Here is a 17,518-nt window from a genome sequence, read left to right as displayed (position 1 = left end):
CAGGGGCGGGCCGCAGCCCTTAGGTTCATTTTTTTATCTTTTGGGGATTTTAAGCGGGGAACCTAACCTAGGGTGCTCGGGATCGATTCCACCACCGTGTTTGGTCGAATTCGATGACCCGAAAGCTAGCATTGTACCCGGAAACCTTTATTTGAATATTAATGGAATCCATTACCTTGGTTGTGACTAGGTGTTAAGCTAGGGCTCGGGAAGCAGATCGTGCTCGAGAATCGTCGCTCGTAGTCAGTGAACGTGGAAATTAAAAGTAAGAAAACTGCACCCGGTTGTGTGTTTGTAATGGGACTAAGGGCTCCCTAATATGTATACCTTTAAAGGATGGTATTATGCCATGTAAACAGTAAACCAAGGCCTAAGAGTGCCCAAGGTTACACTAGCGCACAGGGCGCGGCTCGGCCACTGGTAGCCGAGGACAGCTTATTATGCACTGAGCTCGGTTTAAGCGGGTCGGAGTCAGTGGGGTAAACAGAGGGTGCGGCCTAAGTTGTCAGCCCTGATAATCATGTAACTTGATTGTTATTAATGCTTGGTTGCATCTTTGATTCTGAATACGTGCCATGTGATTACTATGAGTGTTAAATGTTTGATCTTGCTTAAGGGATTATTCAATTGTTATTGTTGTTTGTGATACATATTATGTTTTCTTGCTGGGCCTTGGCTCACGGGTGCTACGTGGTGCAGATAAAGGCAAGGGCAAACTTGATCTGACCTGACTTGGAGAGCTCTATGAGATGAATGTACATGACCAGCTACTGAGCCGCCACGGTTGAGGGGAAGGCCAGAACAGGGGAACCAGAAATGTCTGTTTTGCCTTAGAATGGCTAATAGTTGTTTAAACCTTGGAAATTTTGTAAACTGACTTTTGATCACTGTTCCTTTTTGGGATCCCATGTATAAAATGTTTTGTTATATAGAATGTACACTTTTGAGACCAAAACCTTTTAACCCTAGCACATTAGTTGTTTCAATATCACGTTTTAACTAAATGACTTGATTAGAGAGTCCTGCATCTTTATAAACACACTGTGTAGCGGTCTTGGCTATCTAGGGCGTTACAACTTAGTATCAAAGCATCATAGGTTTAAGGGTTCCTGAAGACCGACTGGACATGTATATTCGCTGCTAGAGACAAGCTCAATACAGGGTTTGGTAATGTGTATATGTACATATATGCTTGTATGTCTGGAATGAATTACGAATGTTATTATTTATTGGATCAATAGGAAGCATGAGATACTGATAGGGCTTGGCCCTTGACTGCCGTATGAAAATATCAAGGCATGCTTATTAGCATCGCAGTGCATGTAAATGAATATTTGAATGATTAAGTATATATTGTGCATGGATGAATGCTTTTTTCTTAGCTGTTGTGTGGTAATGTTGGGGCATGCTTATTAGCAGCCGGTGCTTGTGGATGAATGCCTATATTCTGATTGTTTGTGATTGGTTATATTTCATTGGGGGGATGTTGGAGAAGCTTTTACCCTGTCATCATGGTCTGATTGTCGAGTCGTTGATTGCAGATTGACTTGTATAGCTATGCGTCCAAGAAAATCTACACGGCTAGACAGCACTAGATCTGGGACCGGGGGTGATGACCAGGGCCAGATTCCTCTGCCAGTTCCTGAGAACTAGCAGCAACTCATGGCAGATATGCAGGCTCAGTTGCAGAGCCAGGATGAACAGATCCGTCTACTGCGACAGCAGGCTCCATCAGGGAGTACTGCCCCTACTGTACCACTTGTTGTGGTACCAGTTGTACAGTTGGGAGAGATTGGGAACAGGTGGGAGACATTATATGAGCGATTCAGGAAGCAGCAACCCCCAATCTTTGAGGGGGGGAGCTGATACATTGAAGGTCGAGCAATGGCTGACTATGATTACTACTATTCTGGATTTTATGAGAATAGAGGGGCATGACAGAGTGGCTTGTGCCATATATATGTTGAGAGAGGATGCCCGCATTTGGTGGGAAGTGGCATCACAGACCAGGGATGTGACCACTTTGATTTGGGAAGGCTTCAGAGACTTGTTTAGCCAGAAATACTACAATGTTGTCGTGAGGGCAGCAAAAGTAAATGAGTTTGTGGGTTTGGTGCAGGGAAATATGACTGTTACTGAGTATGCCCTAAAATTTGATAGGCTTGCGAAGTTTGCACCAGAACTTGTGCCTACTGATGCTGCTAGGCAGGATAGATTTATCAGGGGACTTAACGCTATGATAGCCCAGGATGTTAGGATTACAACGGTACCTGGAGGAACAACTTATGCCCAGGCCGTTGAGAAGGCTCTTACCGCTGAGGAAACAGACAACAAGATTTGGAGGGAAAGTGTGGTGAGGCGCGAGGGCCGCAGAGTGGTGCCTCCTTATTCAGGGATAGGTAGGGGCGAAGGCCCCAGTGACTTCAAGAGAAAGACTCCTGATACTTCGACCGCTGCTGGTCCTGATAGGAGGGTTCGGGGTGGTAAAGGTGGCAGTCAGGGTGGCGGCGAGGCATGGCGGACCTATCCAGAGTACCCAAGGTGTAGAAGGTGTCACCTGGGCGAATGTCGGGCCAAAGCTTGTTTTGTGTACGGAACAGTGGGGCATCTCAGGAAAGACTGCCCAACAATGAAGAAAGGTGAAGCAGGAAAGGTGGATAGCTTGACTCCAGCTCGAGTATTCACTTTGACACAGGGAGAGGCCGAGGCTAGTCTCTCGGTAGTGACAGGTAAGCTTTCTAGCACTGGCACTCTTTTTACTGTATTGATGGATTCTGGTGCTACACATTCCTTTGTTTCTAGTAAAGTGATTGATAGATTGTGTAGACCTAGTGAATATCGGACTGCAGGGTTTGGGACTTTATTGCCAACAGGGGAACTAGTAGTTTCTAGGAGATGGAATAGGGTACTGCCAGTGATGGTTGATAGTAGGGAACTTTCGGTGGATCTGATTGAGTTAGACATGGAGGATTTTGATATGATCTTAGGGATGGACTGGTTGGTCAGATATGGGGCTACTATTGACTGTAGGAAGAAGATGGTGACTTTTGAGCCTGAGGGCGAGGATCCTTTTGTCTTAGTGGGTGCAGTATGTGGACCCCGCGTACCCATGATTTCAGCATTTGATAACCAGAGACTTGTTGCAGGGGGGATGCATAGGTTTTCTGGCCAGTGTAGTGGATACCACTAGGGTTATGCCAGCAGGGCCGGGAGAGACCAGATTGGTGTGTGAGATTTTAGACGTATTTCCTGAGGATCTACCAGGGTTGCCGTTACGTAGGGAGATTCAGTTTAAGATTGAGTTAGCACCGGGGATAGAGCCAGTATCAAGGACACCATATAGAATGGCACCAGCTGAGTTGAAGGAACTAAAGATACAGTTGCAGGAGCTTATGGATTTGGGATTCATCAGACCTAGTTACTCACCATGGGGCGCTCCAGTATTATTTGTTAAGAAGAAGGAAAGGACATTGAGGATGTGTATAGATTACAGGGAATTAAACAAGTTGAGTATCAAGAATAAGTACCCTCTACCGAGGATTGATGACTTGTTCGATCAGCTGCAGGGAAAGATGGTGTTCTTAAAGATTGATCTACGATCTAGTTATCCTTAGCTGAGGATCAAAGATGAGGATATACCCAAGACGGCCTCCTGGATGCGATATGGACACTATGAGTTCTGGGTCATGTCTTTTGGTTTGACCAATGCCCCGGCATCTTTTATGGATTTGATGAACAGGGTGTTCAAGGACTTCTTGGATCAGTTCGTCATTGTCTTCATCGACGACATTCTAGTATACTCCAGTTCAGAGGCAGAGCATGAGCAGCATCTTCGACAAGTTTTACAGAGATTAAGGGAACACCAGTTATATGCTAAGTTTAAGAAGTGTGAATTTTGGTTACCAGAGGTGACTTTCCGTGGGCATATAGTTGGTTCAAAAGGGATTAAGGTGGATTCATCCAAGGTGGAAGCGGTGAGAGATTGGCCAAGGCCAAGGAACGCCTCGGAGGTGCGGAGTTTCCTTGGGTTGGCAGGTTAATACAGGCGGTTTGTGAAGGAATTTTCAAAGATTGCTTCACCGATGACAGAATTGACAAGAAAAAATCAGAGGTTTGTTTGGTCAGAGAAGTGTGAGAACAGTTTCCAAGAGTTGAAGCGACGGCTTATTTCTGCACCTGTGCTAAGTCTTCCTTCGGAGGAAGGAAAGTTTGTGGTTTACTGTGATGCGTCGAGGATGGGTTTAGGCTACGTGCTGATGCAGAATGAGTAAGTTATAGCTTATGCATCGCGACAGTTGAAGGAGTATGGACAGTGGTATCATACTCATGATTTGGAACTAGCAGCAGTGGTATTCGCACTGAAGGTGTGGCATCATTACCTGTATGGGGAGAAGTGCGAGATATACACTAACCATAAGAGTTTGAAATATTTCTTCACTCAGAAGGATCTGAACATGAGACAGAGGCATTGGTTGGAGCTAGTTAAGGATTATGACTGCGATATCCTTTACCACCCAGGGAAGGCCAATGTGGTGGCAGATGCGTTGAGTAGAAGGGTTCCAGGACAATTGTCTAGTTCCACCCAGATCTCAAGAGAGTTAGCTGATGAGATGGTCAGGGCAAAGATAGAATTGGTGGTGGGCCAGTTAGCCAATATTACCTTGCAGTCGACCCTGCTAGAGAGGATCAAGGAGGGAAAATTGGTGGATGCGCAGTTCCGAGATGGTAGGCAGCATGTCTTAGCTGGGACAGCGAAGGATTATTTTGTTTCTGAGACTGGTATGCTTCGATATCGGGACGGATTTGTGTTCCGGCAGATGAGGGGATCAAACGAGAGATACTGGATGAGTCTCACACTACGCCATACTCACTTCATCCGGGTACCACGAAGATGTATCAGGATCTACGGACATTATATTGGTGGCCTAGGATGAAGTAGGACGTGGTAGAGTATGTGTCTAGATGTTTGACATGTCAACGAGTAAAGGCTAAGCATCAGCGACCAGCGGGATTGCTCCAGCATCTGGGACCCCAGAGTGGAAGTGGGAGGACATCACGATGGATTTTGTGGGAGGAATACCCAGGACAGTGGGACTTTGTGACTCGGTGTGGGTGATAGTGACAGATACACCAAGTCAGCTCATTTGTTAGTGGGAATATGACGATTTTGTTAGTTAAAGTGTTGTGGAGAAATAGCAAGGTCGAGGAAGCGACCTGGGAGTTAGAGACAGCGATGCGGGATCAATATCCCGAGCTATTCAGGTAAATTTCGACGACGAAATTCTCAATAGAAGGGGATAGTTGTAACGACCCAAAATTACCAATATGGCTTAAGGGCCTTGATTAGTATGCCAGGAGGGCATAATTGGTTTATGTGTGAATTTATTGATTTAATGCATGGTTATATGACAAGTATGCTTGTATGATTATATGAATGTAAGTGTGGTTAAATGTTATATCTGCGAGAACCACATTATTATGTGGGTAGATCAGCAGCGTGTGACTTGAGGCGATCCTAAGGAGCTAGATAGCCGGAAAGTCACAATGGGGCTTAATATTTGACTTTGGACAAGTCAGGGGTATTTCAGGTATCAGGTGGTTATTTAGACTATCGGGTTATGGAAATAAATATATGGAGATATATTTAAGGTTAGGAAGCTTAGGCGGGAATTTTGGGGAATTTTACCATTTTGCCCTTGGGGACGTTTCCGGTACCTCGAGCCTTGGGATTAGCTTAATGACTTAAGGATAGACTCAAGAGGCTTTAGAAAACAGTAGAACAAATTAGACCGATACTTCCCTCTTCCTTTATTTTTTCTCTCTCAAAGGAAAAACACAGAACCTAGAAATTGTAGTTGGAATTCTGAGGATTGAAGCTGGGCTTTAAAGGATCAACTCAAGAGTTAATTGAGGATTCAATCAGGGACTAAGGTAAGGATTGATTCCCACTCTCTGTTGTTGAAATTCTGTGACTTTGATTGTGTTCTAAGTGGTTTTTGGGTTTTGGATTTGAAGATTAAATTGAAACTAGAACCTTGGAAGTTAGCCCAGAAATATTTTGGAGGATTGATTCTCCAGTTAAGGTAAGCTCGAATTTATGGTTTAATTGCTGAATTTTGGTGTTTCCATGGCTGGTTTTTGTGTTCTTAAGTTAGTAAGTTTCAGAGATTGAAATAGGTTTTTTATGGGTTTCTAGTCTAGATTTCAGCTGGGTTGTGTTGCTGGAATTGTGTGTAAAGTCTTTGGGTAATTGAGTTGTGGAGTTGGGGTAGTTTTGGAGGAGTTTAAGTGAGGTTTGAGAGTCAAAAATGGAGGTTTTTCTGGGCACGAAGGGATGGGCCGCAGCTCTATTCTAGAGCGTTGTGGCCCTACGAAGCAAAGGAGCCAGGGAGGCTCGGCCGAAGGGGAGCGCTGCGGCGCGTGTCTGGCCTCTGAGGGGCTTGGTTTCTGTTTCAGGGGTGGGCCACAGCCCTTAGGTGCATCTTTGTTCTTTTGGGGATTTTAAGTGCGGGAACCTAACCTAGGGTGCTCGGGATCGATTCCACCACTGTGTTTGGTGGAATTCGATGACCCAGAAGCTAGCATTGTACCCGAAAACCTTTATTTAAATATTAATGGAATCCATTACCTTGGTTGTGACTAGGTTTTAAGCTAGGGCTCGGGAAGCGGATCGTGCTCGAGAGTCATTGCTCGTAGTCAGTGAACGTGGAAATTAAAGGTAAGAAAATTGCACCCGGTTGTGTACTTCTAATTGGACTAAGGGTTCCCTAATATGTATACCTTGAAAGGATGGTATTATTCCATGTAAACAGTAAACCACAGCCTAAGAGTGCCCAAGGTTACACTAGCGCACAGGGCGCAGGTCGGCCACTAGTAGCCGAGGACAGCTTATTATGCACTAAGCTCGGTTTAAGCGGGCCGGAGTCAGTGGGGTAAACAGAGGGTGCTGCCTAAGTTGTCGGCCCTGGTAATCATGTAACTTGATTGTTATTAATGCTTGGTTGCATCTTTGATTCTAAATACGTGCTATGTGATTAATATGAGTGCTAAGTGTTTGATCTTGCTTAAGGGATTATTCAATTGTTATTGTTGTTTGTGATGCATATTATGTTTTCTTGCTGGGCCTTGGCTCATGGGTGCTACGTGGTGCAGGTAAAGGCAAGGGAAAACTTGATCTGACCTAACTTGGAGAGCTCTGTGAGCTGACTGTACATGACCAGCAGCTGAGCCACCACGGTTGAGGGGAATGCAAGAATAGGGGAACCAGAAATGTCTGTTTTGCCTTAGAATGGCTAATAGTTGTTTAAACCATGGAAATTTTGTTAGCTGACTTTCGATCGCTGTTCCTTTTTGGGATCCCACGTATAAAATATTTTGCTATATAGAAAGTACACTTTTGAGACTAAACCTTTTAACCCTAGCACATTAGTGGTTTCAGTATCACATTTTAACTAAATGACTTGATTAGCGAGTCCTGCATCTTTATAAACACACAGTGTAGCAGTCTTGGCTATCCAGGACGTTACACATCAGCTCTCTCTTTCTCAACCTTTCTCTTTCTCTCTTTAAGATTTGTGTAGGATCATTAAGAAAATTAGTGGAATTCAAAGTTTGGATTGAAGGCTTGAGTTAGGATTGGGTTTGTTGCAGCTAGAAGGATATAAATCATAGCAAAGGTAAACTCTAATCTCTGTTTTAATTGAATTCTGTTTTGGTTTCCTAGTGTTCTTGAGCTTGTAGCTCAAGGTAGTGATATGGAGATTTGGTGGGGTTTTGGTCAAGTTTAAGCTTGGGTTTTGTTGGTATTAATGTGTTTATGATGTCTGGGGACTGAATTATGGTTTTGGGGTATGTTTGGGATAGATTTTTGGTAAGAATTGGATGAGGAAAAGCTGGGAAAATTAGAGTTCGTAAGGTCACGCCGCAACTCGCGTAAACCCAGGGCCATGGATTCTCTAAATTCCGCAGGCTCGTCGTGACCCTTTAGGGCTACGTCGCGGCGCGTGTCCCTGAGATTTTGCATAGGGAGGCTTCTGACTTGAGGCGCACTGCGACCCGTAAGAGGGCGTCGCGGCGCGCATAGGGGAGATTGGCCATAATAGATTTTGAGTAACAGGAACTCAAACCTAAGGGCACGGGATCGATTCTACTACCCGGTTTAGTAGAATTCAACGTCCCGGAGGCTAGGATTCAGTTCAGAAACCTTAATTTGCTTGTTATTGACGGGATTCTATATTATGGTTGTGACTAGGTTACTGCTAGGGGCTCGGAATCGGGATCGTGCTCGATGGTCGTTCTTATTATATGTTGCACTCAGACCTGAGGTAAGAAAACTGCACCTGGCACGTGTTAAATGTGATTATCTGCGTGATTGGGGCTCGACCCCGTTAAGGAACATGGTTATTATTGTGTTTGTATTTAATTGGCTGAGATATATGATTAATATGTATGCATACTTATATTATCTAAAGTATGCTTATTTGTATCTAGTTATATGTTTATCTGGTTGTTTGAAGATCTAGTTAAGGCATTGATTTATTAGTCAAGGGTGGCAATAACGCGTTGTGCGCTGGTCGATAGGCTTAGGCCTAACTAAGGGCATACCATTACGTTGTCCGACTGTATGGTCGTTGGAAAAATAAAGCGCTTGGCTAGCTCTATGGCTAGTTACTCAGAGCTAGGGCAAAGGGCCCCGGGTGACTCTATGGTCACTTAGCTAGGGCATACGGCCCTGGGTTGACTCTCTGGTCATCTATTCAGGGCGGCAGGCCCCAGGATGATCCTATAATCATTTATTTGTAATTGTATGCATGCATGAGTAGGTTATTATTTTTGGGCATGCTAGATGTGCATATGGACTATGTATTTACTGTTCATGCACTTGTTTATAGTTTATTGCCGAGCCTTGGCTTACGGGTGTTTTAAGGGGAAGGAAAAGCTTGACCAACCCTGAGTTGGAGAGCTTCGCTGGTGGCATGTACATATCCGGTTGTTTGACCACCACGGGCGGGGTTATCTTGGAGAAACTAGGGTTGTATCCCCTATTTTGCCACCTAGATCGGCTTGGCTTGTATTTTGACTTGTATATAATCATTTAAACACCTTGTTGATCTATGAAATTGACCAACAGTCGTATGTACACTATACGACACCTTTTGAACAAAATAAATATAATAAACGACAGAGTACGAATATCTTAAACAAACACACAGAAATTTTATAGTGGTTCAGCCCTATTCTGATGAACAGTAATAACCTACCTAATCCACTTAGCTTTTAGTATTGAATCACTCGATAGACAATTACACTGATGAACAAAAGTATTCACTCGTTACTAATTTGCCCAGAGTTTCTCCCTAAAAATTCGTCAGATCTCAAAAATTCCAGAAAAAGCAATCCCTCTCAATGAAGCCCTGGGTCCTTTATTTATAGTACCCAGGGGACGTTACATCATCAGTAGTACTGGGATCGTGGTTTGGTACACAATTATTAGGTAGTGGAGATACATGTCCACCTCCCCATGATTATGAGATCGTGGGTCTTCTCGTTGTTTCTCTGGATCGTGGTAGACAATGCACGATTGAAACCTCTGGGAAAATGCTAAGTCTAGATTGGTCTATGAGACTTAGGTGCTAGGCTCGACGACCCTTTAGAGCTTGGGTGCTAGGCCTGCTGGTCCTCTAGGTGCTAGGCCTATGATCTTCTGGATGTTAGGCCGGTTGATCTTCTGGGTGCTAGGCCTGTTGATCTCAGTCTGAACGAGCGTAAGTTTTACCCGTTTTGGGAGTGTAGGCCAACCACCCTATGGAGGATAGGGTGGGCCGACCACCTGAGGGGTTCTTGGGCATGTTGGGCCGACCACCCCTAGGGGTTGGGGTCAGGTCGACCACCCCTACGAGTTAGGGCCAAGCCAACCACCCTTAGGGGGTTTTTGAACATCTCAGGCCGACCACCTCTAGGGGGTTTAGGCCTGGTCGACTTCCCTATAGGTCCTAACCTATCTTTTTTGCTTATCGGTCTTTTTTCAATACTTCATCCTTTTTCCCTGATTTGTGATGTCACGTGTCGCTTTCTCATTTGCCACGTCGTCCCTGGATTTTTTAGGGATAACATTTAGCCCCCTAGTTTATTGTAATGTGTTCAACATTATGGTAAGCTTGATCATGGCCCAAGAAACATATCGTAGCAGTACTTTAATAGCAAAGTCCCTCGGGACATTACGTAGTACTTTTATCAACTATTGATAATTTGCTCAGCACGAATTTTTCAAGGATGATGGGTAATTCCTAAAAATAACTAGATTTTTCAAGAAAATTAATTTTCTAAAAATCTAGTATATTTTTCAAGAAAATTTGAAGTCCTAAAAATATAATATATTTTTCAAGGAGTTTGAAGTCCTAAAAATACAAAATATTTTTCAAGGAAATTAATTCCTAAAAATACAAAATATTTTTCAAGGAATTTTAATTCCTAAAAATACCAGATATTTTTCAAGAAATTTAAAATTTTAGCCATACCAGATATTTTTCAAGAAAATATGAATTCCTAAAAATATATGGTTAGCGTGAGAATCTATAAGTAGGGCCTCACTTCTCACTTCCTTGATCTGTGCACCTCACCCATAGGAGTCTCCAAGCCTGATTTCTGCAACTCTTCATCAAACTCAGATCTTTATTTGGGTAAGTACTTTCTCCTAATCCTTTCATCATTTAATTTAAATGTGCTTAGATTTAGAAGAAATACTTTGAATCTTTGAGGAATATGTCTGAATCTTCTTGTTTTGTTTTATTTTGATCCAAAATAATTGACTTGTTTGAATCAAGTTATGATTTCTCTGTAAAATTCCTTAGCTTGGACGATTTCCAGGGTTACAAACCCTAGCACATGCGATTTCAGGTTTGTGAAACCCTACGATAAGCGATTTCCAGGGATGTAAAACCCTAGGCTGACCACCTCTTTGAGATTCATTAGCCTAGCGATTTTTAGGATTCAAAACCCTAGCATAGGAGATTTCTAGGGATGTCCATTCCCTCATGGGTCGAGTACCTCTAGGGATTCCCTTGCCTTATGCGATTTCAAGGGGTGTCCATTCCCTCATGGGTCAACCACCCCTAGGGTTTCCATCATGGGCCGAGTACCACACTCCCTTGGCGATTTCCAGGGATCCAGGCTCTAGGGTGGTCGACCCAAGCATAGGCCAACCACCTGGGACCCTAAAAAATAATGTCTCCTTCTTTATTGATCTCTTTCGGGTCTTCCTTGTACTGTATAATTTATTGAAGACTTGAACTTTAGTCCCCTGTCATTTTTGTGAGGTTTGCATCCCTGGGGTGGTCATCCCAGACTTAGTCTCACTGGGCTGACCCCTATGTATACTTTTATCAATTTTTCAAAATCAAGGGGAGTCATATGGTGATCGATCTGAGCTTAGTCTCACTAGGCCGACCCCCTATATAGATTTTTCCCTTGACTTCTTCATTTTTTTCTCCTTAGTAATAGACATGCCCCCAGCTACTGGCCTATCTGGTCTGTGGTAGGGAGCTTCATTATGTCGATGTACTAACTTTACTCTTTATTTTTCCTTTGTTGCAAATGTCCAGCTCCTCTTCGTCAGACAAGTCTGCAACGAGCATACTCCCCAGGAGTTATTGGAAAGGTGTAGCTCAATGGTGAGAGTAAAACAAACATCTCGGCAAGCTTTTGAAGATAATCCTCTTATTGTCTGAAGCTCTTCGCCTGACTCTTCTTAGATCTCTTCTCAGCATAGTACTTCCCGTGGCTCTCAGGGCACATCCCAGCGAAGTCATTCTTCTCAGCAGAGTCTGCCCAATCAGCAAGACTCCTTGCAACGTCCTTTGCATCAGGATACCAGTCGGGTTCCCCATCACTCTTCTTCTTAGAGACAACATACCGAGGGCTCTCATCACCAGGATACTAATCCTTAGGAGCGTTCTATTCATAGGTTCCGGCGGACACGCTTTGCCATCAAGTCTAGTGCCCTACTTTCTCTTCATCCATACTTTTGGAGCATGGCGGATTATTTTGGTCCAACTTTCGTTCTGAGCTTGAAGTTGTCCGCTATGAGGTACTGGACCTTAGGCGAGTTCTTGGCTCTAGGGATGCGGACATTGCTTTGAAAGATGAAGAGATCAACACTTTCTGCAGTACCGTGGAGCTCAAACAGTAGGAAGTGACTGAGTTGACTCTTAGGATAACCCAGACGGAGGGGAAACTTGCCAATCAGCTCCAACAGTCTGAAGCTGAGAAAGAGAAGCTGATTGCTGACATGGACCGACTTCAGAAGGATGCTCTTGTCGAGAAGGAGCAAGAGGTCAAGGCTGTCCGGGACAAGGCTTAAGAGGAGTATTCAGAGACAGCTTTCTCTTGCTTCTACTTGATCTAGAAGTACAACAAAGATCTGAACTTGGATTTATTTCCTTAAAAGACGCGAGCGAAGGAGCTTAGGAAGTGTCTAGCTCGTGAGGCTACCGAGGCTCAGGGTGGTCTTTCAGATGATACTCCTCGCCCAAGTTAGTCTTCTTTTGGTCTTTTACTCTGTCTTTCCTTTCATGCCATTGGTGGGGCACCTTGTACTTGACAATTCTTACATATGACATTTTATGCCTTTATGCCTTTTTGTTATGAGTACCCAGTGTATTGATTGAAATTTTTTTATTTCCCATGCTTACTAAGTATATCAACTCACAACCCTCATTGGTTCAGGTATCAGTTGTTGGGAAACTTATACAGGATCTTTATTTATTTTCATGTAGATCTAATATTAAACAAATTAATATAAGATAACCTAGAACATGTTTCTAAAATTTAATTCAAAGAGAAACAAAGATAAGAATACTTACAGTATACGCAGCGAAATGAATAAGTCATTCCTTCAGTTTCTCTAACCCTTGTATCCTTTCTGTCGCAGAGTATTATCAAGAAACTGAACTGTTCTACTAATTTCTTCACAGTCTTCCAATGTATCCTTAGAATCACCTAGACTAGTGTGGGCAATTCTCAACACATGAGATAGATACAGAGAGAAGAAGAGAAAATAACTAAGAGGCTTAGAAAAGGACTTGTGTTTAGAGACAATCTAAAACTATCAGAAAACCAGTGATTAAACTTATCTATTGACTTCTCTCTAAGCACTCCTTTTATAGACTCAATTAGGCCATTTAATTTAATTAAAACATAAATAAAATAATAGCCAATTTGAAGCCTTAGGTCGAATTTATCATGGGCTTTAGGCCCGTGAAATTTCTCATTTGATTATAAGCCCATTGGACTTAAAATCAAGGCCTGTATTATTTTCTATTGATTTAATTAATTAAATATTTATTTAAATCATTTATCAAATTAATTATTTATAATTTGAACCTTGATTTAAACTTATTTATTAATTTAGATACAAATTTATCTTAATTAATAAAACTGCCCTAATTTCTCTTTTCTTCTCAAAAATACATAACTCTATGAAACTATCCAAAATTGACCTGGTCAACTTTGATAATTAAATGGGGACCATGGGCCTATGAAATCAAGCTCCAATAAGTTATCATAAATCTAACAAATAAATTTACAAACTTATTAATTCCTCATGACTCCACTATAGACTCAGAATTGCACTCTTGAATTCATAGAACGCTCTATAACAAAATATAGATATGCTATTAATTATCCATTGTTACAACAATAATTGTCATTCAATCCTCTATAGACGGTCTACAATGAGATGGGACTAAAATACCGTTTTACCCCTCATTGTATTTTATCCTTGAAACACTTAGTTCCTTGTAAATGATATTTCTGTAAACTAATTTAATTACTGAAATGAGATCTCTATCATTTAACACATTGAAACAAACTAAAAGGAAACCATCGTTTCACTTCTTCATCAGAAGCTATAGATGTTCATATCTATGATTAACACTCCCACTCAATTATACTACCAAGTTCCCAAGATGTAAGTATGGGCTAGTTCGGAGGGTAAGCTGGTAACAAACAAGTCAAAGAACTCAAATAATACAATCAGTTAGAATACTATCCACTCAGAATTGAGATTGAATTGACCTATGGTCAACTATATGATATGACTAGAATAGATAATAATGGTATGTTTACTTATCTTATCAACTGTCAATATCAGTCCTGTCCGATGTAACAAATACATCTGATCTTGTCTACTTTACTAATAATAAGGAAAGAACATAACACCACAATGTGTAAGTAGATCATATCGTAGATTGGCAAGTCAATGTAAATCATGTGCAATGACTAATCTTAGGACTAACTTATTTTGAACATATAATCATATTTATATTCCACTATGATTACGTCACTTTAAGTAAGATTATCTATATGCTCGGGATTTAATAGAAGTTTATATTAGACAAATAATCATGAAAATAAAACATGTGAGCAAAGTGATTGACCAAGTCAAAAATGATTTCTTATTCTTTTATTGATAATTAAATGAGACTACAAAGAATTTGGGTTTTAATTAGGGCATAAAACCCCAACATCAATATACTCTGAACACATGTATTTCACGTGCCATACTAACCTTACTCTTTTATGTTTTTCATGCTAACAACCATGGTAATGTGAGTAGTATGATACTTCACCAAGTACCATGAACAAAACAGGTTAGGTCGACCACCCCATGGGTGATTGGCCGACCACCAATGCCTTTTTTGTTTTTGTTTTTTGCACTTTCGGAACATATGTTGAAAAAATGTCCTAGAAAAACGTGTGATGGCTTAGTACTTAAGGTCATGCCCTCATTGCTTGTATATACCCCGATCAGTATGTACTATATGCCCCCCCAAGTGATCATGGGTTTAAAAGCCTTGGTCTCTTGCTACTTGACCATGCCTTGCTTCGAAAGTTTAGACACATAGTACTATCCTTTTAACCCAATGATGCAAGCAGCAAATGCTTGTCCCTCATTGATAGTCGGGTGATGGTTTCATACTCAATAGTAATGATACCTATACATAGATGCAAATTGTGTAGCAAGTGTCAATCACGATCTACGTAATCTCTCATGTACTCATTATAATGATTGTAGACAGAAGTGTCTAAGTTGGACCAACCAGGTCTAGATGGGCTAATCGAGCCTGAAACGAGTCATAGATCAAATTATCGATCGGTCCCTCAAGGACCAGATTCAATTATGATCTGATGATGGCAACTGGTCTTCGGAACAGTCTCTTTTTTTATCGTATGGGTCGATAGGTTCCTCAAGAACCAGGATCGAACGTGATCAAATAATGGCGACTGGTCCTCGGACCAGTCTCTTACATTGATCGTATACGTCAATAGGTTCCTCATGAACCAAGATCGAACATGATCAAATAAGTTGACAACAAGGTCCTCGAACCAATCTCTTTCGTTGATCGTATAGGTCGATAGGTTCCTCAAGAACCAAGATCGAACATGAACAAATAAGTTGAAGACAAGGTTCTTGAACCAGTCTCTTATTTAGATCGTATGAGTCAATAGGCTCCTCAAGAACCAAGATCAAACATGATCCATAATTTAACAATAACATCCTAGGACCTGTCTCTCTTGTTGATCATGTGGGTCGATAGGTTCCTCAAGAACCAGGATCGAACATGATCAAATAGTTTGGCGACAACATCCTAGGACCTGTCTCTCTTTTGGATCGTATGGGTCAATGGGCTCCTCAAGAACCAAGATCAAACATGATCCATTAATTTGGCGACAACGTCCTAGGACCTGTCTCTCTTTTGGATCGTATGGGTCAATAGGCTCCTCTAGAACCAAGATTGAATATGATCCATTAATTTGGCGACAAGGTCCTAGAACCTGTCTCTCTTTTGGATCATATGAGTTGATAGGCTCCTCAGGAACCAAGATCGAACATGATCCATTAATTTGGCGACAAGGTCCTAGGACCTGTCTCTCTTTTGGTTCGTATGGGTCATAGGCTCCTCAAGAACCAAGATCAAACATGATCCATTAATTTGGCGACAAGGTCCTAGAACCTGTCTCTCTTTTGGATCGTATGGGTCGATAGGCTCCCCAAGAAGCAAGATCGAACATGATCCATTAGTTTGGCGACAAGGTCTTTGGATCAGTCTCTTGTTTGGGTCTTATGGGTCGATAGGTCCCTCAAGGACCAGAATCGAACATGACCTGATAACTCGACGACAAGGTCCTAGGACCTACCTCTCTTTTGGATCATATGGGTCGATAGGTCTCTTAAGGACCAGAATCGAACATGATCCGATGGGGTTGACAGGTCTAAAGGACAAGTCCCTCGTTGAAAGAAATTTAAAGAATTAAGTGAAACTTAAGAAATTAAATTCATTCATGCATTGAATCACAATGGCTCTTACACAAATAATTCGAAAATAATACATTTGCCTCCTGCTCGGCTATGCTTCTTTCCGCCAAGGATTTAATGGGAACGACATTCAGGGTGTCCACATCTTTGGCACTGGCAAGCTTGGCTAAGGCATCAGCATTGGCATTCTGCTCCATCGAGTCTTGTGTAATCGAGTATCTCTTGAACTGTGTCACCAAGTCCTTCACCTTGTCCAGGTACTACACCATCCTAAGTCCCTTGGATTGATACTACCCCAGTACCTGGTACAACACTAGCTAGGAATCATTGAATATCTGTAAGGACTGTGCATGCACATCTCGAGACAAACGTAATCCTGCTAATAATGCCTCATACTCAGCCTCGTTGTTTGAAGCGAGGAATCTAAATTTGAGAGCGCAATGGATTCGGTGATTTTCCAGAGTGATCAATATGATTCCTGCGTCTGAGTTGTGTTCATTGGATGCTCCATCAACATAGAGCTTCCATACAGGAGTATCTCCTTCCTTCTCGATATCTCCATTCTCCGATTGGTAGGAAGGGTCTTCAAGGTTGGTGCCTTCGACTATGAAGTCTGCCTATGCTTGTACTTTTATCACCATCTTCGAATGATAAGTGATATCAAACTATCCTAGCTCCACGATCCACATGAGTAATCGTCTTGAGGCCTCTAGTTTCTGAAGAACTTGTCTCAACGGTTGATCGGTCAGGACTCGGATCGAGTGAGCTTGGAAATATGGACGCCGCTTTTGAGAGGCGATTACTAAACAATAGGCTAGCTTTTCAAGAGGGGGATACCTAGACTCCGCACCTACTAGCCTTTTAGTGATATAGTACACAGGTTGTTGTACCATGTTCTCTTCTTTTACCAAAGCAGTGTTGATTGCATGTTCGATGATTGCCAAATAGATGAATAGTACTTCACCATCTATTGGCTTCGCTAGGACGAGAGGTTGAGCGAGATGTTCCTTCAAGGCTTGGAAAGCTTTCTCACACACCTCGATCCATTGGATCTTCTTGCTGTCCCTCAATAGGTTAAAGAAAGGGATACACTTGTCTGTAGACTTTGATATGAACCTACTGAGGGCAGCTACTCTCTCGGTCAAGCTTTGCATTTCTTTGATTATGGTAGGTGACTTCATGTCGATCAATGCTTTGATCTTC

This window comes from Humulus lupulus, chromosome 4 (genome assembly GCF_963169125.1).
Source record: "Humulus lupulus chromosome 4, drHumLupu1.1, whole genome shotgun sequence".
Lineage (NCBI taxonomy): Eukaryota > Viridiplantae > Streptophyta > Magnoliopsida > Rosales > Cannabaceae > Humulus > Humulus lupulus.
The sequence above is the reverse complement of the archived record's forward strand: the minus strand, read 5'-3'. Positions refer to the sequence as shown.